The following is a 22,315-nucleotide window of genomic DNA, read 5'->3' as shown; positions in this document are numbered from 1 at the left end:
GGTCCTGTGCATCGAGGTCCATCCCCATCAAGCCCACTGCCCGGGCTTTTTCTGCTGTGGAGAGCAGGGGGCGGTGGGTGGGCAGGAACCCCTGCAGCTCCTGTTTCAATTAGGACACCCAAGAGAACTCCAGGCTGGAGCTGCTGAGCATGTTCACCCCGTACTCAGCCTGCCCCTGCAGCCTCAGCTGCTCCAAGCTCCCCGCTGGCCTGCGAGGAAAGCTCCTGACAGTGTGCGGGGTGGCAGAACTTTTAAAGGGAAACCCAGGAGTTCCCCAGGTTTGGGCCAAACAGCATCTTGGGGCATGCAGGAACATGAATGCCCACGGTGTCAGCAGTCAGTAAGCTGGGCATGGGATCACCACAAGATCGCCAGCTGCACTTCAGTCCAGGAGCTCCCCATCTCCTCTACCACCTGTGTGTGGCACAGACATCCCTTGCACAGTGCCAGGGCCTCGCAGGATGCCAGTGTGATCAGTAGGGAAGGTGGCCAAGGGGCCCCCCCCTCAGCCTTCCTCCCGATACTGTTGTTAATTAGTTTAGTGGGCAACTATTAGTTTGACATATCAAATGTCTAATGTTACAATAGCTGGGAAGAGATAGTCACTATTGAGCACATGTTTTATCATGAGCAGTTGTTTTACGTTTGAGAAAGAACTGAAGGTTAGATAGAGGAGGCAACAAGAAGAAACAGGAACAAGATAGTAGGTGCTGCTGGTACCAAGGATAAAGAGGAGACAGATACCAGAAGTAAGCAAAAGAATGGTGCAATTATTCAAGAAGGGAACAGTTTAAACTGACCCTGTGTTTGTAACTCAGCAATCTGCACCACAGGTGAAGAACAGACTGCAAGGAAGACTATGAGCCTTCCTCCAGAAGACCCCAAAAGACCACCACCACATAGCAGCGTGCCTGCCCTAGAGTGAGGAGGCTGATGATGATTTCTCAGCACTGCTTTGAATAACCCAGCCCCTTCTCAGAATTCTTATATATATGTGTGACTGTGTGTAATAAATATCCGACTGATTGTTGACAACTGGTCTGAGTGGGAGAACATTTTTAGCTCATGTCAGCTGAAGCAACTGATTTGTGGAAATCTAAAGAGTGTAAAACGAATACTATATGGGAGGAGGACTGAGAACTTTGAATCTCTCATTCAGGTGCAAGAATAAGTCTTTGCCCATTTATACAGGTTTATACAGGTTTATACAGGCTTTTTATTTGAACTTATTTGAATTTACATTCAGTTTAGGTACATTCATTGCAGGGAAAACACTCCTTTAGAACTCGCCCAAGGTGGGCAAAAACAGGGGGGAGGGATGTGGCAAAAGAGCCCCCTGGGGTGTATTTTGGCCCATTGGAAAGATATTGCAGGGTCAGGAGGAGCAGAAGATGGAAAGACCCTGATTAACTATTGCAATCAGTGGTGGCATCTGTATAAATTAGGACATGGGGTTAAATGGCCTCGTACTGGATCTTTAAATGAGAACACTATTTGACAATCGATGCTGTTCTTAAAAGGGAACAAAACTGGGATGAGGCTTCCTATGCCAATATGTGTTTCACCCTTCGTAATCACCTGGAATGCAAAAAGATTGTGGTTTAACACCCCACGGGATCAAAAATAATAAACAGAGTGGGGGAAACTGAGCAGGTGCTGTTCAGCTTGTAGTATGGGCCAGAGGGGCAGAAAAGCAGGAAAGAGGCATAAACCAGAGGACCCACCTGATCTGTATTGGCCACCCCCAAAAGCACCCTCAGAAGATGATTCGGAAAGTGAAAGCAGTTTCCCCCCATAGCCCCATCTCTAACAGAATTAGGAGCAAGAAGGGACAAACTACACTACAGGCCCCTGAAGGGAGGCCGTGGGACCTCATGGAGGGACTGCTGTGGAGAAAGTTCCGCGTTCTTTTGTTTTCCAAACCTGGGAAAGGCAGGCTAAGAACTATCGGGACAATCTGGCAGGGGTGGGCAAGCATTTTCAATTTCTTATCAGGCAGCATAACCCTGATTGGGATGAGGTACAACTCTTGTCAGACCATTTAACAGAAACTGGGGAACAATTAGTTTTAACAGTGGCCCAGGATTCAGCGAGTGATCAGGTGAATGGAGCGGGGGAAGATAAAAAGGATTCTTCAAGACCCACCTTGGGACCCTAATAAAAGTGTCCACATGAAACTATTAAACACGTACAGGGAATGGATAATAAAGAGAATGGAAAGAGCCATCCCTATAGCAATCAATTGGTCGGCCTCGGTGTTAGTGGGGCTGAGAAGGGGCTGCTGAGGGAACCTTAAGGCTGGGAACAGCTCTTAGCTTTTGCTGCCTTTGCTGCGGTTCTTCATGTTGAAGATGCTCTCTAGTGGCAAGAGAGGCGTAAGGCACCCTTAGGACTGTCCAGGTCACTAGACAAGGCCGGATCCGCAGTGTGAGCGGGGCTGAGAAACAGCAGCCAAAGAAAAGCTGTGGCCCAGAAACACCTTTCAGTTCATGGGGCTTTCCTGTGGGAGAAACGTCTCCTAGAGTTTGTGGGGCTGAGTAAGGGCTGCTGTGGGAACCTGAAGGCCAGAAACTCGTTTTGGTTCAGGCACCTGTTGTGCGGGAGCATTCGCTGCATGATTGGCATTTTGAGGCTGCATGCTGAGAGAGTTTTAGAAAGAGGAAAATATTATCACTGTGCAGGTGGCTAAGGCAAGCTCTGGGGTTATGGGCTAAGGGGCTGGAGGGCAAATCATATGAGGAACGGCTGAGTGAGCTGGGGCTGTTCAGCCTGGAGAAGAGGAGGCTGAGGGGAGACCTTATCACCACCTACAACTGCCTGAAGGGAGGTTGTAGAGAGGTGGGTGATGGTCTCTTCAGCCAGGTGACAGAAGATAGAACAAGGGGCAATGGCCTCAAGCTTTGCCAGGGCAGGTTTAGATTGGATATTAGAAACATTTTTTTTACTGAAAGAGTTGTCAGAGCCTGGAACAGGCTGCCCAGGGAGGGGGTTGAGTCACCATCCCTGGATGTGTTTAAAAAAAGGGTAGATGAGGTACTTAGGGATCTGGTTTAGCTTAGGATGGGAATGGTTGGATTTGATGATCTTCAGGGGTCTCTTCCAAACTTGTGATTCTGTGTGATTCTGTTAGAGGGGCTTCCCAGTTAGATTCTGTTAGATTTCACATCCGAGTGAAATCATCTTTCAGCTCATGCAGCTTTCATGTGAGAGAACGTGCTGGAGTTTGGGCTTTTTGAAGCTGTCCTCTGGCAGTGAGAGAACTGCTGGGTTCTGCCACAGGGACACCTGTAACAGACAATATCCCACTATGGGGCCAGGCTGTGTTTGGGTTGGTGCTCAGGGCACTAATGGCTTTGCTAACACCTCCACTGTTAAAGGAGGCCAAAGGACTGATAAAGAGCCTGGGCTGCTAAAAAGCGCCCTTGGAGAAGGGCTGAAGGCCTGATGAAGAGGAAACCTCCTGCCCCAGCAGGGGCGAGAGCTGGGGCAGAGCCCGGGAGGAATGGAGGCAACAAAGCTCAGCTGTGAGTAGGGAAAGGGGAAGGTGTCAGGGGGAGATCGCAGCCACCCCCTCCAGTCAAAGGGCTGTGCAGATGACAGCCCCCCACACCTTCAAGGAGCAGGGTGCTCATTTGAATGTGCTTGACCTATAGTAGGTGATGTGGTAATTGGTCCCCAAGAGGTGTAACTTTAGGCAGGTTTTTCTAGTCCTGTAATAGGATCAATCAGTTGCCAATTGTGTGTGCAGGGTGCTGGCTTTGAGGAATCACCTCTGAGTACCCAGCTCTGTGCAGACATGGACTAAACCCAGTAACTCTGCTATGTATGTGTCCTGGCATGCTGCACACCGGGTTATGACCCTGCTTTTGGGACAACAGTTTTGGGTGCCCCAGATGGGACTGCACTGACACCTTGCCTGCCTTGTCTTGCTGCACCTGACAAGGAGAAGTGGGCTGACTGGCCTCCAGAACGAGCCAACTTGTTGCCTGGGGACTCCATCAGCCCCTCTCCTGGACTGGGAGAGTACTTCATAACAGAGAAGGGGTGGCAGAAAAGGAGAAGCAAGGGTAAGCAGAACTGCAGGCTGCTTTTCTGGCTGCCCTGACAGCAGGATGGGGAAGAAGAGGTATACGAAGAGGGCTCAGATGCAGAGGCAGGTGTTGGTGGAGGAAGCAGAGGAAGCTTCTGTGAAATTTCTTTAAGAACAAATCAATGTGCCTACTGTAAGTAGGAGGGTCACTGGAAAAAGGAATGTCGATGTGTTTGGAATAGTCGAGAGGAAGAGAAACCTGACAGGGTAGGGTGAGATTACAGGGCACCAGAGGGATCTATTAAAGCCTCTCCAGCCAATCCTCTGATCCAATTAAGGTGAGGAATGAAACAATAGATTTTTCTTGTAATTGATTGTCCTGGTTTTGGTCAGGATGGAGTTAACTTCATTTGGAGCAGCGGATGGAATGCTGTGTCTGAGAGTTAAAATGGGAGTAGCGCTGATAACACCCTGATGTTGTTAGTTGCTGTCAGACAGTCAAGGACTTTCTCAGCTCTTCATGAGAAAGGAGGGGCGAAGCCAGGACAGGTGACCTAACTGACCAAAGAGAGTATTCCACGCCAATTATGTCATGCTCAGTATAAAGGGGGCTGACGGGAGTGTGACAGAAAGGCACTGGACCACAGGTTTTTAAAATGGAATTAATAGTAATTTATTTCTAAAAACCCAGAATGCAAATTCAGTACGTCACTTGCAGGTTATTGTTGGATACAATGGGGAATTCACTACTGCAGTTTGGAAGTATGACCACACTGATTACAGTCACAAAGATCCACAAAATACTCTGCTGCCAACACAACACACAATAAGATGATCCACAGCAGAGTCACAAACCCCACGGTTACACTCCCCATAGGTAATCCACAAAATACTCTTATTACAGCCACTGTAGCTTCCCTAAAACACACGCTCACAGCTCACAAGCACACAAAATATTACCCATACGTTAGTCACTCAGAGCGACACACTTCAAACATATCACATAGTCACTTACCCCGTCTCTCAGGTAAGGGTTCCCAATACGTTACCTCAGCCAGCCGCCCGGCTAAGGGGGAAGGGTCTCCTCCTAAGGTTGGAGGAAGGGCTCCCAATAGGAGCTCGAATGCCAGAGCTTTTATTTGGTTCATTTTGCTGATGTGTGTGACAGGATGCAGGGCTGGGCCTGACATCTTCGGCCCTATCTCTTGCATATTCCCATTGTCTTGGCCCATCGAAACCAAATGGGCACCCTTAGGGCTTGTCAAACAGTTTGAGTAGTGGTTTGACTGGGACTCAGGACATATGTTTGTGGAAGGAAGCCAAGGCTTAGCAAGGCTCCATGCAGGTTTTTCAGGTGCTGTGAAGTGCCCGCTTCAGTCTGTTCACAACACAACTCAAGTGGGAGCCATCTACACAGCTCCCCATGAGGTGTCTCCGCAGACAAAGAGCTTAAAAGCAGCCCAAGACTGAGTTGTGTATTACAACTGCCCATAGGCCGCCTGCTCTGCCTGGGCACTATTGAAACCTGTGTGTGTAGCTCAGCCTTACATTCCACCCCGTGACCTGAGTCACAATTCAACCACTTATATGTTATTATTGGCAGATGCATGGGTTTCATCTGCATACTTTAGCAGAGCTACATATTCCTCGGTTTTTACGTGAACCCTTACGTGAGAGATGGATGTTACCATGATTCTTTTGATACAACTGATAGCAATACTTACTATAACAATGCAAATTATAATAACAATTAAGGTTTGCAGCAGGTTAGTAATCCACCCCGAAAATATCCATCCTATTCTACCAAAAATATTTCCCAACCAAGTGTCCTCTATTTGTTCTTGCAGTTCACGTGTGACTTCAGCTATCTTCTTCATCTTCTGGAGGTTTTCTCGAAGAGGTACTGACACATTAGGGATTGTAACACAGCATTCTTCCTGCTCATGGTTTGCTTTCAGGAGTCCACACACCCCTTGTTCTTTAAGTAGCATCATATCTAGCACAAGCCGGTTTTGAAGTGCAACTTTGGAGATGGCTTGTACTTGTTCATTGAGCAAATCAAAATTTTCATTAGTAAGGGCTGCTAAGGCTTCCACTTGTGCAGTTAAATTGGACAACATAATTCTGGTTTTAAGGTGACCTATTTCTAATCCAAAGAAACCTTTAGCCCATACAGCCAGCTTCTGAGATAAAGTCAAATTAGCAATGTCTATACTTCATTTGGTACAGGGATACCACAGTTCCTGAGAGATTGAATATTCCTGTCTGACCATATCCAAGTTAACTGACATGGAGCCATGTATAGAGGAGCCATCACAATTGCCCTGAAGGATCTGACAGGAGGATTTCTCAGTATATTCTACATCTCTACAGCTTGTGCTACTATTACATCCCATTGCTGGAGAATATGTCTCTGGTCATTTTGACACAAGCAGGCAGCACTAGCTAAATTCCATAATAAAAGAATGAACAACAACTATTTTCTAGGTCCCCAGCAGTGGTACGATCAATACTATTTGTGCAATTCCATAGAAGGGGTTTTGCATCAGGTTGTGTTAAGACCATTTGTTGGGACAGCCAAGGGTAGCAATTCATTAACAACTGGCAGGTGGCCCTTGTGTTACATCGAACCACGTGCAAGAATTATTGGTTGTTGAAGGAAATTCAAAACATGACTGCATATTTACTGTTTCCACACACCTCAGGACCAAGCACTTTCCCCAATATGGCTCGTCCCCATTTCATGTATCTGCCCAAGGGTGTCTGGAACACGGCTGTGGAAGGATCGAGATTGTTTGCATCCCAAAGTCCTATTGTCCCGACAAAGGGAAGCATAGGAACAGTTTAGACTCCAAACGGAGGTTCGATTTAATGTATTATTAAATGGCCACTTCCATTCAAATTCCCCCCAAATGATAGACTTATTTTGGTTCCAGAGCCAATCTAGATTTTTACCCAGGTCCACAGGGAGAGCTGTTATGGGGATCCCTTGAGTAGGGGTATGTGGTAAAGGCAGACAGATAGTGACATGGCAAAAGTTAAGCATACGAGCAAAACCTTGTATCAATTTATAGACCACATTGTCTGGTTCAGCGTGATTTATAATAGGAGAACCATCATCATGTTGTTTAAAAGCTCACACCTGTCTATCCCGTATACTAGATTGTTCACTGTTGCCTAATGTTATCCTAGAAATTATAATTATTAGTACAAAGATTTTTACAATTATAGCCATAATATAGCATTTATTATCAAAACTTGTGTAAAAACAAGTATGCTACTTAAAAAAAAAAAAGAGAGAGAAAAAAAAGACAAAACAAAGACAAAATAAAGCTCAAACAAATATATATATAAACAGGCAAACAAACAGAAAAAAACGAAATAAGAAGACCAAAACTCCCAGTTGGGCTTCAAGGTTGTAGTTTCTCAATCTCTTGTTGACACTTATGAGGCCTCCACCCCGTGTCTTCTCAGTTGCCCTTCCTTTCCTTTTGGAGTCGTCCTGTAATTAAAGGAGAAGGGAGTTGTTCGAACGTATATACGCTCGACAGTGAATTGGTTAGAAATCTGGTATAATCCATCTGCTACTTATTCGATGTATACGATCAGAATTATCTTTGGCTTCCCATGCATACTGTCCTCTTGGATTGGTCAGTATCAGGGGCACAAATGCAATCTGAGGCAACTTGACTGTTACAGGTTGACCAGAATATAGTCACGTAGAAGATTTGCTGATTTTATGTGGTTCTTTGGAGGTTAAATCACTAGTAGGGCAAAACGCTTTTACTTTCGCGTTCCCATTTTCACCCCATCTGTTGTTAACAGTATATACTGCCTCAGATAGTCTCAAGTGCCAATTTGATACATGGACTTTTGCAAACCTTTTGATTAATCCATTAACCCGTTCAACTATCCCATTTGCTTGAGGGTAGTAAGGTGTATGGGAGACCCAATTAATACCTTCTCCCCTTGCCCATTGCTGGACAATGGTCACGGTGAAGTGTGAACCATTATCACTTTGGATGGTAGAAGGCATAGGCAAAGAACTAAACCATTCTTTCAGTGCTCTAATTGTCCGTGCAATCTTTTCCTTTAGGGTTTGCATATAGATTTTCAAGGCATCCGGGAGACCCCTAATCAATTGGGCAGCTTACTTTAGAATTTCAACCTGAGAAACAGAAAAACCCCATTTGGGCTGATTACTAGCTACTTGGAAAAAAAAAATTGCCCATTTGCAACATTTAATAGAGGAGTAACTGACTACAGGGTGTATAAACCCTTCAGCAAGTTTGTGGACCATGCAAAAATATCAAGAAATTGGGTTTGTTTTTTCTTCAAAAGGTATTATTGGGTCTTGCTTCCACAAGGCATAAAAATTCACTGACTATATGCCAGACTTATGTAGCCTGCACACTTGCTCCAGTATGAAAAACACATCCTGATCTAATCTTTTATCATTACATGGATGAGAATTTGATTACAGTAAAAACTTGGACATTGAAAGTTTGATTCATGAGTTAACAGTGCAAGGGATTAGAGATTACTGTGTTTTCTGGCAGTGTGAGCTACTACACAAACGGGGGAATCCAGTAAGTGTGATCTGTTATAGCAGCAGTAGACTACCCCATTAATTCAAACTGGACAACAGCTCAGAATATATAGCACAAACATTGCCTGTGTTACAGGGACACCACATTTACCTACAGGCAAAGCCATGGTAAAACATATGAATGTCACAAATCTCTTTATGTTTTGAACTAGTTATGTCTCTCACAGAACAGTTTGGTACCTCCAATGGTGAACCATGAAGTAGGTTTAAAAGAAGGTTTGAAGAAAAAAAAAAAGAGGAAAAAAGAGAAAGAAAAGTCAATGTCAGGTGTTATTAAGAACGAAGTTACAGGTACTAACTTGGGAAGGAGATCTGCCTGTGTCATTACTGATACGGGAGCCAAGCGGATAAAGCCGGGGATCCAGAAGAACTCAAGCTTGCATGAACCAGGACGAGATCCTGATCCCAGTGACTGAAGTCAAGTGTTCCAACTGCAGCCACAGTGGACTATGAACTTTGCTGTGGGATATTTTGAATGATCTGACAGTCTTTGAAAAATGCATGTGTTTGTGCTAAATGAAAATTAGGGAAATAGTGATTTCTGCACAGCCTAAGGTCACAGACTGCAATCGGTGCCTGCAGGAAAAGGCGAGTTCTGCTGTTATCTGCACTTCTGACACTCCTGATTGGCAAAGCAAACAAATGCAACAGCAAAGGTATCAAGGCACTTACAGTTGGTGTCATGACTGGGGAATTTCAGGATGGATATTGTCGATGGTCAGATTTGGATTACTGGATTTGGTAATTATGGTACTTGTCTTACATTTACTGCCCTGTTCATTGAGCTTTCTGCAAAGGGCCCTTGCAGAGACTTCAAAAAGCAGTTCTTGTAACACAGTTACTAAAAGGGAAAAAATTGGCAAGGAGGTCAATGGGCCTGCCGGCGGCCTGGCTCTCCTCACAGAAGACAATATCCTTGAATTCCCATAAGACAGGAAAATTACTCATGCTGAGAGGTATTTGGTAATTACATTCTCAAACATAGTGACCTTGAAGGCAGAGGTACACACTGCCTCAACCCAAGGAGGAGTTGTAGGAAAGTATTTGGAAGTGAACATGTCGTTAACCAGCCATAATAAGATGGCCAAAACACAGCAGGTGTGCAGATAACTTGTAGACATCAAAGGTAAACTAACAATGATTAACTATAAGATATGCTTCTCAAAACTCGTTATGAGTACTAATTAATCACTTTGGTGTGAGCAGTATGTGTAGCCAATTAGCAGTTTTTAGCTTGCCACGTTTTATAGTATGGCTTTCTGTTTATGGGATGGTTTTTTAGATTTAGTTAAACAAGGGCTTCTGTGTTCGTCAGTTATTTTTCCCTTAGTATTGTTTTTGCCGTGTATGTCACAGTGTTTCCCTGGCAGGATGGATAATGCTCTTCACAAAAATCTGGCTGGTCCATAAACAAGAAGGGGGAATTGTAGTAATGCAGTTTGAGAGGAATGGTGGTTTTGGCCCATTTATTTCTCACCCCCATGTATCAGACCTGGGGAAGCCAACAGAGACAGATCAACAGGAGAGCAGATGTCTGAGAACAGGAGCTTGTCAGAAACTCCATAAGGTAACAAACTGCAAGAGAATTAGCCATTACCTTAAAGGGCAACAAAGTGACTGTGCAGCCTCAACCAATTCTTAGCAATAGTGAGACACATGAACAGAGCATCTAACCAACAGCAATGTAATGTAACTCGTATACTGATATGGAAACTTATAGAAGCTCTGTGTGTGTTTCAATGAAGGAGCTCACTTGACCATATGGATCGGAGTTGAGTCCGCAAAACTTTGACCCTGGCAAATCAGCACTGGCCCCTGGGGTAGCAGCTGCTGCTGCCTTAAAGAAACTAACAAACTCAGGCGGTTGGCTGAGTAAACAAACCAATGCTACATCTCTTTCTCTCAGAGGCCTGCTTACTGATGTAGACAGTGTGAGACACGCTGCTTTGCAGAACAGAGCTGCTGTTGATTTTTTGCTGCTCGCACACGGCCACGGTTGTGAAGATTTTGAGGGCATGAATGACCATTCCCAGTCCATCCACAAAGAGATTCATACTGTTACTTATTGCTATTGTAGTAAGGCTTTGTTGCTTAAGCTGTATATTATCGTTGGCTTTTAATCATTATAATTGTAGTTATAATAGTACACATAGCATATAGATGTGTTATAAGAGGAATTGAAAAGGCAACTAACCAGGTGGTGATTGTACAAAAAGAAAAAGGGGGAATTGTGGCAGAATGGCTTGAGAAGCAAGGCCATGAGCCTGTGGAGCAGTTGTTCAAGCAGTCCCCTGTGTAGCTCAGCAAGGCCAGGCCCAACGCCGTCCTGGTGAGAACAGAAGGGTCAATTGGTCAGCATATTCTTGTGTATCATGCAGCAAGGCCACAAGATGTGGGAGCAGGAGCTGTGATACGGATTCAGTGCTCCTGGGACTGAGAAAGAGACTTGATTCCCAGGCTGCAAGATGGGTGGAGTATGTAAATGTAACCTTTAGTTAAGAGCCAATTAGAATACGTCGAGTATAACCCGTGGTAGGAATAGTATAAAAGGAAGTGCTTGCTCCCAGACTGGGGTGCAGGCTTAAGAATGCCTGTGGGGGGGCAGCTGTGCTGCACTAGGACACGCTCTGGGCCTGGACCCAGCCACCATCCCCAGCCAGGAGCCGTAGGTCATCAGTGGGCACCTGAGAGGAGGATGGCTGAGCTGGAGGGACCCTTGGCCACCTTCCCTACAGGTCACGCGGGCACAGTGCAAGGGATGCCTGTGCCACACACAGGTGGCAGAGGAGGTGGGGAGCTCCTGTGTTTCTTCACCTGCCAAAACAAGGAGCTAATTCACACCCCAGCTCCCAGCAAGTGCTGCCAGCAGCCAGCCCCAGCCTCAGCCCCAGACCCAGCCCCAGCCCCAGCCCCAGCCCTACCCCACACTTTCCGATAAAGTCGGTCGGCCGCTCAGACCCCACAGCCTGCAGGACTGGGGGTGTGGAGTAGCTGTTGGTATTCGGGATGCTCTTACAGGTCAAGGAGGCCTTGGGTTCAGGGCAGTCCCTGCTCTTGGAGAGGGTGTTTGGGGAATGGACAGGGATTTTTGACAGGGGCCACTGTGTTGCAGGGCATTAAACAGCCCGCCTTAACCTTGACATGGTTAACTGAGAAACCTGTGTGGGTGGATCAGTGGCCCCTGCCTCTGGAAAAATTGCAGACCCTGCAAAACGTAGTGAATGAGCAGTGAATCACGAACCAGTTTTCCATGGGACCAACCCCCAGAGACTGCAAGTGTTGCAGCTTTGGCAATGGGGTGTTACACATGTTAATGTATTTGGGTGCTTAAAATATGTGCATGTAACTGTGGATACGGACTCTCATGCACTGGTAGCTACGGCCCACGCAGGGGAAACTGGAAAGGATGTTAATCGACACTTCCAAAAGGAATTTTCCATTTTGGGGGCACCAGGACAAGTGAAAGCAGACAATATTTCACGGAAAGACAAGTGGATTTTTGCTTTGTGGGGAGTTTCTCACATTACTGGCTTTGGGGAGGAGCTGAGAGAGCTGATCCACGATGCCCTGGTGTTGCATAAGGTTCTCCCGCTGCAGCAGAGCCTCCCTTCTTTCCTTCTCTTCTTTTTCCACAATGTCCTGGCGCTGCATAGAGTTGTACTGCATGGGCTGGACCTTTGGAAAGACAGAGCCAAGTTCCAGCAAACTTGAAGCCCTAGTGATGCCTGAGAGACACCAAGCCACAGGCTGCTCCCAGCCCTAAGGAGAATGACAGACTTGGGGCTGGAGCAGGGAGAAGATCCCGGTGGGAGTCCCAACAGCCACGGGACGGGACAGCCCGGTGCTTGCAAGGGCCTCCCAGCACAAGCTGTCAGCTCTCCCGACATCAGGAAGGGGAGTCAAACCTCGGAGCTCCCTTCCCTGGGAGACACCCCTGGCCAGCACAGCCCTGTTCCACCTTACTACCTTTGAGGGCCTCATGACCACCACTGCCAAGAACAAGGTACCTTTCTGTTCCCTGCGCTGCGGAGCCTCTTGGTGTGGAGGGTGGTGGGAGCTGTGGGCTTGGGATGGATCTGGGATTTGTCCCCAGCTGACACTCCTTGCAGGTGCTCTTTCCTCTCCATTTTCTTCTTACTGGTGAGAGTCTCCAGCTTTTCTTTTCTCAGTCGAATTTCCTCCAGCTGCTGCCTGCCGGAGAGCAGGAGTCTCAGTCACCAGGTGAAGAGGAGCCGTAAGAACAAAAGGCGATTACGAGTCTTGACTGAACAGACCCGAAGAGAAGGGTGCAGGGAGATGGGCCAGGAGGACGTGGAAAGGAGACTCGCACGGTGTGAGAAACCCCCTTGAATTCGGCCATGGCCACCAGAAGGGTCGAGGATGCCTGTGCCACAGCACAGGCCCAGAAGTCAGTGGAATAGGGCGTCTGCCTCTCCAGAGGACGCACTCCTGCAGACTCCTTCCCTTCCAGCGCTCACCAGCTTAGGTGCATCTGTTGAGCAACAGAGCTGCTCCCAAGGAGGGCTCAGAAGCCAGGGGTCTCTGTGCCAGCCCTGTGAGGAGTGGGTTCTCCACAGGGGCAGCGTACCTGGCACACTCCTCCCTTGCTGTGGATGAGGCCATTGCCTGGAAGAGGGAGATGCTCTGCTTGAAGAACGGCTCGTACTTCTCTGTCCCACACGCTGGGTAAACGCGCCGGAAACCGCCCAGGTGGGACTTCTCGTACTGCTCTGCCTCCTCCAGCCAGGCAGCCTGGTTGCTCTCCAACTCCTCACGTCTGCAAACCGGGAGAAAGCAGAGGCAGGGAGGTGGGAGAGGAGGCTCCAGGTGCTGGCTGGGTGAGGGACAAGGGCCTGGCAAGCTTCTTTCCCCATCTGATACCTCCTTTCACATGCATGCAGGGAACCAACGCGATATGTGCTCCACCTACCCCCAGAGAGGGCTGGGGAAGCACTTCCAGCTCTCTCCCCTGCTGCCCAGGCTCTCGCCCTGCCCCTCAGCCTTTTCCCCCAGCTAACCCAATGACAAGAGAATTCCTTTAGAAGCCCCTGCTCGAGGCGTTCCTGCCACCCCGCACACTGTCAGGAGCTTTCCTCGCAGGCCAGCGGGGAGCTTGGAGCAGCTGAGGCTGCAGGGGCAGGCCGAGTACGGGGTGAACATGCTCAGCAGCTCCAGCCTGGAGTTCTCTTGGGTGTCCTAATTGAAACAGGAGCTGCAGGGGTTCCTGCCCACCCACTGCCCCCTGCTCTCCACAGCAGAAAAAGCCCGGGCAGTGGGCTCAATGGGGCTGGACCTTGATGCACAGGACCCAGAGCACCCAGCGCCTCAAGTCTCCTCCTGCCCAGAGAGAAGCCCTGGCGCTTCCTTTCAGGATGCCAATGGCTTGGAAGATTTCTCCTCCAAGGCCTTAGAGTGCCACAGCCTCCTCTGGATTCATGGAGAGTCTGATGGTTGTGCAGGAGCCAATGCTTTACGTGCTGCCTGTCTTCCTCCAGCACCTTCCTTCTGTCACAGGCAGGCACGTTTATCTGGCTGATGTTATTGCGGAGAAGTGCATCCTTCACCTCGCGGTCCAGGTGAGAGTCTGTGGCGAAGCTGGGAGACTGGTTCACCTGACAAAGCAAGGAGCTAATTCACACCCCAGCTCCCAGCAAGTTCTGCCAGCTGCCAGCCCCAGCCCTACCACACACTTTCTGATGAAGTCGGACGGCCGCTCAGACCCCACAGCCCGCAGGACTGGGGGTGTGGAGCAGCTCTCGGGATTCGGGATGCTCTTACAGGTCAAGGAGGCCTTGGGCTCAGGGCGCTCCCTGCTATTGGAGAGGGTGTCCAGGGAATGGACAGGGACACCCTCCTGTCCCTCTTAGCCTACAGCAGGGCTAGATGTGGAAGGCTCCTGCTTTCCTTACAGGACATCTCTGAGGCTGAAAGCCGGCACTCAGCTGGGCAGCCTGAGAGCCATGGCCCTGGGCATGGGGCTGTGAGAAGTCCAGGGCTTGGAGAAGTGCTCCCCTGGGCTATTCCTGGGCCCTGAAGTGCCACTCCAGCCCAGGCACACAGGCCCGAAGGAAGCTGCCCCAGGGCAGGGGGACACAGGGACAGCTCTAGGGACAAAGGTTTCTCATGGCTCCCGGCCCCATCGGTTGCCTGGAAAATACCCGTGGCAGCAGCTGCAAACATCACCACCCTGTCCCACACCATGTCAGTGACCAATGGCCCCTCCTGAAGCAGCACAACCTTGATATCATTTGCAGGGAGGAGCAACAGCATCCCTGCTTGCACATCCCAAGGCAAGCTCCTTGCCCAGGGTAACAGCAGCCACAAAACTTGTGCCTCCCCACGGGGCGTCTGCCACCTCCTGCCTGTGGAGTTGACCATGGCTCACCCAGCCTGACCCAGCCCCACGGCTCTCCCAGCCCGACCCCACCACAAGCTCAGCCCCACTGTCACCCAGAGGGGCAGTGGGTTCTGCTGCCAGGACTGGCTGCTGCCCTCACCTGCCACATCCCTAATTCCCGGGATCGGCATGGAGCAGCCCCGAGCCCCTGGGGTCGCAGGGCCACCAGCAGAAGGATAAAGAGGCAGGTGGGGGCTGTGGCCCTTCCTGCCTGAATAATGTTTCTGCTGCTGCTGCTGCACAGCACTACATACCATGGCAGGGTGACATCACCACCCTGTCCCGCACCATCCCAATGACTAATGGCCCCTCCTGAAGCAGCTCAACCTTGACATCATCTGCATGGAGAAGGAAAAGAATCCCTGCCACTGAAGGCCAAATTTGGGTGCAAGATTGGGGCTCTAGAGTGTCCCCGACGTCTGGAGGCAATGCCTTGCTTCTCTCAGCCCTTTCCAAGGAGTGGGAAATGGCTGCTGAGCAATGAAGTTGAGGCTGGCTGCTGCCTTCTCCTCCCCAGGGATAATCTCTGTGGGGAACTCGAGCCCCCCCAGCCAGAACTAGTCCTGGCCAGCTGGAAGATGGGTCTGTGCACCACAAACATCTCCTCTGTGCCACAGGGGGAAGCTTTGCAAAAGACACTTCTCTGGTTTGTATTTCTTCAGCACCCTCACACCTCCCTTGGCTAGAGGAGATCCTGGGGTTTTTAACACAGGGATCGTCCCCTGGGCTGACTCCCAGGAATTGTCCTTGGCATGGCCCCAAGGTAACCCTGATCCCTCTGCTTGGTCTCCCTGCTCTGACCATAGGGAAGGGTGGAAACTAGGGGGGTGGAAGCCCATGCTCTGAATGGACCTGGACGTTGTTTCTTTGTTGCTTGGCCAAGAAGCTGCTCTGTGCACACGGGGTTCTCCCAGGGTGCTGCCATGGTTGTCAGAGAGCGATCGCTCCTCAGGCCCAGCTCTCAGGAGCACTGAACGCCACAGGGTGAGGGTCCCCGGGATACCAGCCCACCCTGTCCAGCTCCAGCTGCCTCAAGATTACAGGGCAATTATGTGTCCAGTTACAGACACAGCCTCCCAGGCAGCCACGATCTCTGCAAAGCCAAGAAAAGAGGCGTCACAGGGTACCAGGGTTCCCGATCTGGTGGGAGCAGGTCCACCCCTGGTGCTCTGCGGCTGCCAGGCAGCGTTTCAGGATGATGACGATGGTTGCTGCAGTTGTCTCCATCTCTCAGAGGAGCTGGGATTGGTTGTCCGTCTGTCCTGCTGCGAGGTGCAGCTGGCAGTGTGGGACCAGGCTCCTGAAGCTGCAGCCAGGTGCCTGTGGAGACAGGAGGCTGCCGAGGCCCTGCCATGGCTGCGGTGCTGGGTGCTGCAGGGTGCCGTACAGCGCTGGTTGTGCTGTGGGACGCAGGCACTTGGCTGCACATGGAGTTGTGTCCCCTGTTTGGAGGGCCACAGGTCCTTCTTTCCTGTCAAACCACCCCAGAGGGATGCAGGCTCTCACCCAGGGCCCTTCTGCAGGCCTCTCCCAAGGGCTGCTCTCTGCCCTCGTCACCCAGAAAGGCCCAGCCTTGGACCTGCTCCCATGGCCGCACGGCTGGTGATTGCCCAGCTCTCTGGTCTGCCCAGGTCTCTCTTTGAGGTCTAAAAGCCTCATTTTGGGGGTCCAAGGGCTCACGGAGACGTTCCAAGCCGCACTTTTAAGGTGACAGGACTCCCCTCCTTAGGAGCCCAGACCATCCCTTTGAAGGCCTCAAGCCTGCCCACCCACCGCCTCCACGTGACAGTACAGAGCCTCCTTCTCTGGCTCCTACGTGTCGCTTTTAGGAATCATTGCCCAGTTTAGAAGATTCAGCACAGAGTTTTGAGTGCCCAAAGCCTGGTTTAAGGGTGCAGACTCCTCACGCAGGGAAAAATGGCCTCATTTGTTTCATGCTCAAAGCCTTGTTTTTAGACTCCAAAAGCCTGGTTTAGGCTGCAAAGCATCTCTTCGGGGCTCCAAACCTGGTTTCGGGGTGGAAAGCCATATTTTCATTCCTAGAGCTCCACTGTTAGCACCTAAAGTCCTGTTCTGAAGGCCAAACCCCTGCTTTTGAGGGTCCAGACTCTCCTGTGTGGGGCCCAAAGCCCTCTTTTCCAGCTCTAAGCCTCCTTGTAGATCCCCAGGCCCTCTATTATGGACCAAAGCTTCCTTTGGGCAAGGAGGGGCAAGAGGCTGCTGAGGGGACTGGAAGATAAATGTTGTGAGGGGTGTCTGAGTGTTAGAAATGCCAATGGTCCTAAAGAAAGGACTTGAGGTATAGACGTTAGTGAAACAGTAATTTATTATACATTCTTGCAAGAGCTGGTACCTGACAAAGTAGACACACCTTTGGTCAGAGTTTGTAGCACTTTTATACCATATCCTCATTCAAAAATCATTAGGTTACCTCATACCCCTGTACATATACGTAACCTGTCCCGCTTCATATTAAAATGAGTTCCAAGAAGTGATTTCCATCAACTCCTCCCCACTGCTGCTGCGCACTGCTGTTTGGTGGTGGTCATTGAGGGTCGTGGGGATGAAGTCGGATGGCTCCTCTTCCTCACCGCAAGTAACCTTCTGTCTTGCGCAGACTCAGTTACCCCTTGACTCCGATCCAGACTAGAAGTTTGGTTTCAGCAGGTTTGGTATACCTGCAAGGACAAGGGGAGCTTGAACTAGTTACAATGAAATGCTTTGCCTGCATTTGTGACCAGTTAGTGACAAGCAAGGAATTCATCGAACAGAAAAGGAGGAGGGGGGTACTGGCACTTGTCAAAGAAGTCATTTGATAGCCACAGAGCACATAGTCCTTGAGTGTGGAATTTACTTAAAATATCGTGTTAGACTCAAACTTATGTCCCAATTGGTGTTTCTTCTTTATCAGCGAGGCAGAGTGCTTCGAGCGAGGCATTGTTTATGGGAGGTCACCACTGTGGCACTTTAAGCTATCCTTTAAGTGTTGGATGGCTTTACAGGAGCCAAGACTGTTCATAGTGATGCTTCTTAGTCCTTCTCTCCCTGTCAGAAAAGTGATGCTTGAACCTTGCACCACAGCCTTTGTTTCCAGTGACTTGAAGTACAGTGAGATCTAAACCAGGGAATGGGGGGAGCTGTGCACCTCTTCAAGGCTGGAAATAGTAATCAGTGGCAATTGGCAGCCTGGACGAGATGCAGAGCTTGTAACAGTGCCTGCGTGGCTGAAACCGTGCTGCCAGACAGCACCCCCACTGACATGGCTGCCAGGCAGCACCCCCACTGACATGGCTGCCAGGCAGCACCCCCAATAACATGGCTGCCAGGCAGCACCCCCACTGACATGGCTGCCAGGCAGCACCCCCACTAACATGGCTGCCAGACAGCACCCCCACTAACATGGCTGCCAGACAGCACCCCCACTGACATGGCTGCCAGACAGCACCCCCACTGACATGGCTGCCAGGCAGCACCCCCACTAACATGGCTGCCAGGCAGCACCCTCACTAACATGGCTGCCAGGCAGCACCCCCACTGACATGGCTGCCAGGCAGCACCCCCACTGACATGGCTGCCAGGCAGCACCCTCACTAACATGGCTGCCAGGCAGCACCCCCACTGACACGGCTGCCAGGCAGCACCCCCACTGACATGGCTGCCAGAGCCCCTGTCTCGGGCTGTGCTGCTGCTCCTCGGGCTCTCACAGCTCCCCTCCCACCAGCACAAGGTGTCTCCTTTCCCGGGCGGCTCTTCCATTCCCCACAGGAGGGGGGCGTTTGTCCCCGGCAGCCTCTCCCCACCCCCAGCACCCCCTCTCCCTGCAGCCCCGCTCCCCCGCCCAGCCGGGGCTTTTGGTATCTGCCACAGCCTGGGCAGCAAGTCCCTGCCGGAGCCATCTGGCCTCGTGTGGAGTTGGCAGCCCCAGAGCTTCAGGCCCTCAGTCCCCGGTAAGTCCACCCCTCTTTTCCACCCCCTTTTCTTTGTGCTGGTCAATTCTTGTGCAGATTGGGCAGTGTGCCACCTGTCTGGAGGGTCTGAGCAAAGCATTTCCCTGCTCCCAGCCGATGGTGAGTTTGTTTCCCCAGTGCAGCTCTGAGCTGAGCTCTGACAGAGCAGCAGGCGCTTTCCTTACAGCCTGGTCACCCTGGAGTAAGATTGGAATCCTTTGTTAGAGTAAGGGTGGCATGGGTGGGAGTGGGACAGGGATGCCCTCTGTTTTGGAGAGGAAGCATCGGAAATGCCTTTGTCACTTGCACTTTACTTTGTGCTGCTTTGGGATGCGATGAGACAACATTGATTAGTGCTCGTTGCAGTAGCAATTGTCTCCTGCCCAGCAGGACAGACACAGCCTCTCTCAGCAGTCCTGCCTTATACCAGCTGGTCAGCTGGCAGCCAAATGTGATTGGAACTTCATGTTTTGTCCCACCACTGAACACCGTCCGTCTGCCCTGTGATTCTGTGAGGGCTCAGGCTTTATTCCTGGGATGGTGCCCATGTGTGCCCGGCAGCCCTGTTTCAGAGGGAAGGAGAAGATGCAGGCAAGGGCAGCTCTGTACCCTTTTCTTTTGGTAGGATAATATTTTTCATGAATGCAAGTAATTAAACTGAAAGAGGTATTTCTAATTAATAAATAACTGCATAATTTATAATGAATTATTTCTAATTAAACAGTCCAATTTCAAATGAAAAGAGAAAATAGCCACTCTTGGTTAGATAGATTGAAAGTTCCCATAATCATGGATACATGGGAGCTGCTGCCCCATACCTTTCAATTGAGTGGTGAAACTCACACTTCCACTTTTAGCTGCCAACAACAGAAACCATTGTTCCATGCTATTTCTCAGTTTCTCTTAACAGAGTCAAAGGCATAAGACATGTAAAGGTGATGTTACTGAGAAAAGGCTGGGCTTTTGTTTGCAAGTAGAACTGCAGAGAAACGGTGTCGATGCTGGTTCCTCTTCTTATTGCCTGATTTTAGAAAAAGTCATCTCACATTGTCAGCCTTGATTTTTTGCAGCTTGTGTGTTTCTCATTCATTCAGTTTTACCTTCAGCATTTAATAATGTACCTCCAAGCCTCATCGCTCAGTAGGCTGTAAAGGAGAAAAGACATTACAGAAACATCACCTGAATATCTTGTTGCATGCTGTATAAACAAATATTATAGGTTCCCCATTGATTTTTAGTCTTTATCTGTTCTTGCTTGTAGTGTTTTGGTTGCTGGCTGATGTTATTTTAGTTTTGTGTTTGTGTTGGGGAAGAAAAGTCCCTTGAGAGTGGGATGTTTGTGCTGTGACATTCTGCCTCAGGGATTCGTAGCGCCGTTAAAGGATGCTGTTAGCACAGCACATGTGTCACTGCAGCTCTGGGAACTTGATTCAGATGCAGCTTCTGCGGTGTGAAAAGCAGTTTCATTGCATGGTGGGTTTGACCTCTGGAGTTGCAGCAGGTACTTTGCATCTGCTAACTGACAGTCCTTTAACTTCGATGCAGTTTTGCTTTACCCACTGTTGCCTGTTTTTTCACTGGTCCTGCACAGGATACAGTCTGAATAGAGAAATGCTGCTCCAGGAGTGGGGACTCATTTGAACCCACTCCCACATTTTGAGGGTATGAACATACTGTTGCTGTTAAGCATGGGGGGTGGGGGAAAGTTTCTTAGCAAGGAGGGATGCAAGGGAGCTGGGGCTTTGCTGTGCTCTTCTCTGAGATCTGCAGGAGCCCTTAGTTTCTAATGAACGGTGCTTCCACTTCCATGTCCTTCCCCCTCTTTGCAAAAACCAGCTGTTACATTCTTCTGCTAAAAGCATAAGTTGTGTGTCATTTCATTGGGGGGCTGTGGGTGTGGTGTGGGTGTGTTTGGGGGTTTCTTTAATTTTCAGAAATGTGATTCCTGTCATGTGCTTCTGTCCTGAAGTGCACACAGAATGTGACCTCACTGAAGTGAACAGGGAAAACGTTTGGAGCTGATAACCTGTGATGTCAGGGAAAGAAAAAATGCAGGAAAGGGTTTTCCTGAAGTTTCTGCAGAAAGCTTTCTTTGGGCAGGTGAAAGCTCAGCTGGTTCCAGCATTTGTCTCTTGGCAGCCTTGCAGGTTCTTTAACCAGGATTTGTTATTAAGATTACTAAACAACTCCTGGGGTTGTGCAGCTAGAGATTTAGATGGTCTTCCTGCTGTTCCCTGTGTTACCAGTGTCTGAGAGACAAGGAAGGGCTTTGCTACTTTCTGGCTAAGGAGGATTTTCAAGGTCACCTCCTACTTGGGTTAATGCAACCTGGGAGCAAAAATAGGTCTGCCCATTTGTGGAAAAGTTCTGCTTAGTTCCTCCCCATTTTCTACCACTGATGGTTAGTTAGTAAAGGTCTGTTCTGAAACCCCAGTAGTGCTGCAGTAGCTTTGAAAGTGTCTGTCCTGGAATGGGCGAGGGGCAGGGACACTTGTTGCAATCCTGTAAATTGAGCACATTTTCCCTTCCTCCTTTTGTCAGCAAATGAAGGAGGTTGAAGTTCAGCTGCAGGGTAGTAATTTAGGGTAGTGGGCAAGATATCAAACTGACTAGAAAAGTACTTAAAGTTCTTCTATTCTTTCAAACTGGCTCTAAGGTAAGAGGAAAATTGATGAAGGGAGTTTGAAGCCATGAACAATAGAGCTGCAGGAAGTTAGGAAGAAAGGGGGGAATAAAAGGAGATCTAGACTAGACTAACATGGCAGCCAGTGCCCAGAACTCCACAGTGAGATCATGATTTTAGATTTCTTTCTTGTTAATTGACAGCATTTGATTTGACCTCAGGTTCCTTATGTTCCAAAGCCTGCCTTGCAGGGTGCATTTGAGGGTTTGCATTTTGTTTGGTGCTTTTGGTCTGCTTACCCATCTTTGTGGAATGCTTAGATAGTGTTTAAAACAAGTACTGTAGTTGTCACTCAAAATACTTAACTAACACCCAACCCCACAGAAGTACAGCTCTTCTTTACAAACATCTTCAAGCAAAGCTGTAAAACAGTTGCCTGTGCAGCTAAAATAGATCGGAACGTTTAGTTCATACGCAGCAGTTTAGTGCATATGGCAGCTAGAAATTGTAGGAAAGACACTTACATCCATGCCAAAGTATTTCTTACAAAGACAATAATAGTGTATTATCCCACGTGTTCATTCTTGACCTTGGTATCGATGCCATGCAGAGGTGTTTTGCTGTCTGACACCACGTGCACATTTCCTCCTCTTTTTTATTTTCTTTTTTTGCTGTTTCTGATGGTGTCAGGTAGAAGTGGCCCTAAAGA

This window comes from Gallinula chloropus (assembly GCF_964237585.1).
Source record: "Gallinula chloropus genome assembly, chromosome: 21".
NCBI classification, from domain to species: domain Eukaryota; kingdom Metazoa; phylum Chordata; class Aves; order Gruiformes; family Rallidae; genus Gallinula; species Gallinula chloropus.
The sequence above is the reverse complement of the archived record's forward strand: the minus strand, read 5'-3'. Positions refer to the sequence as shown.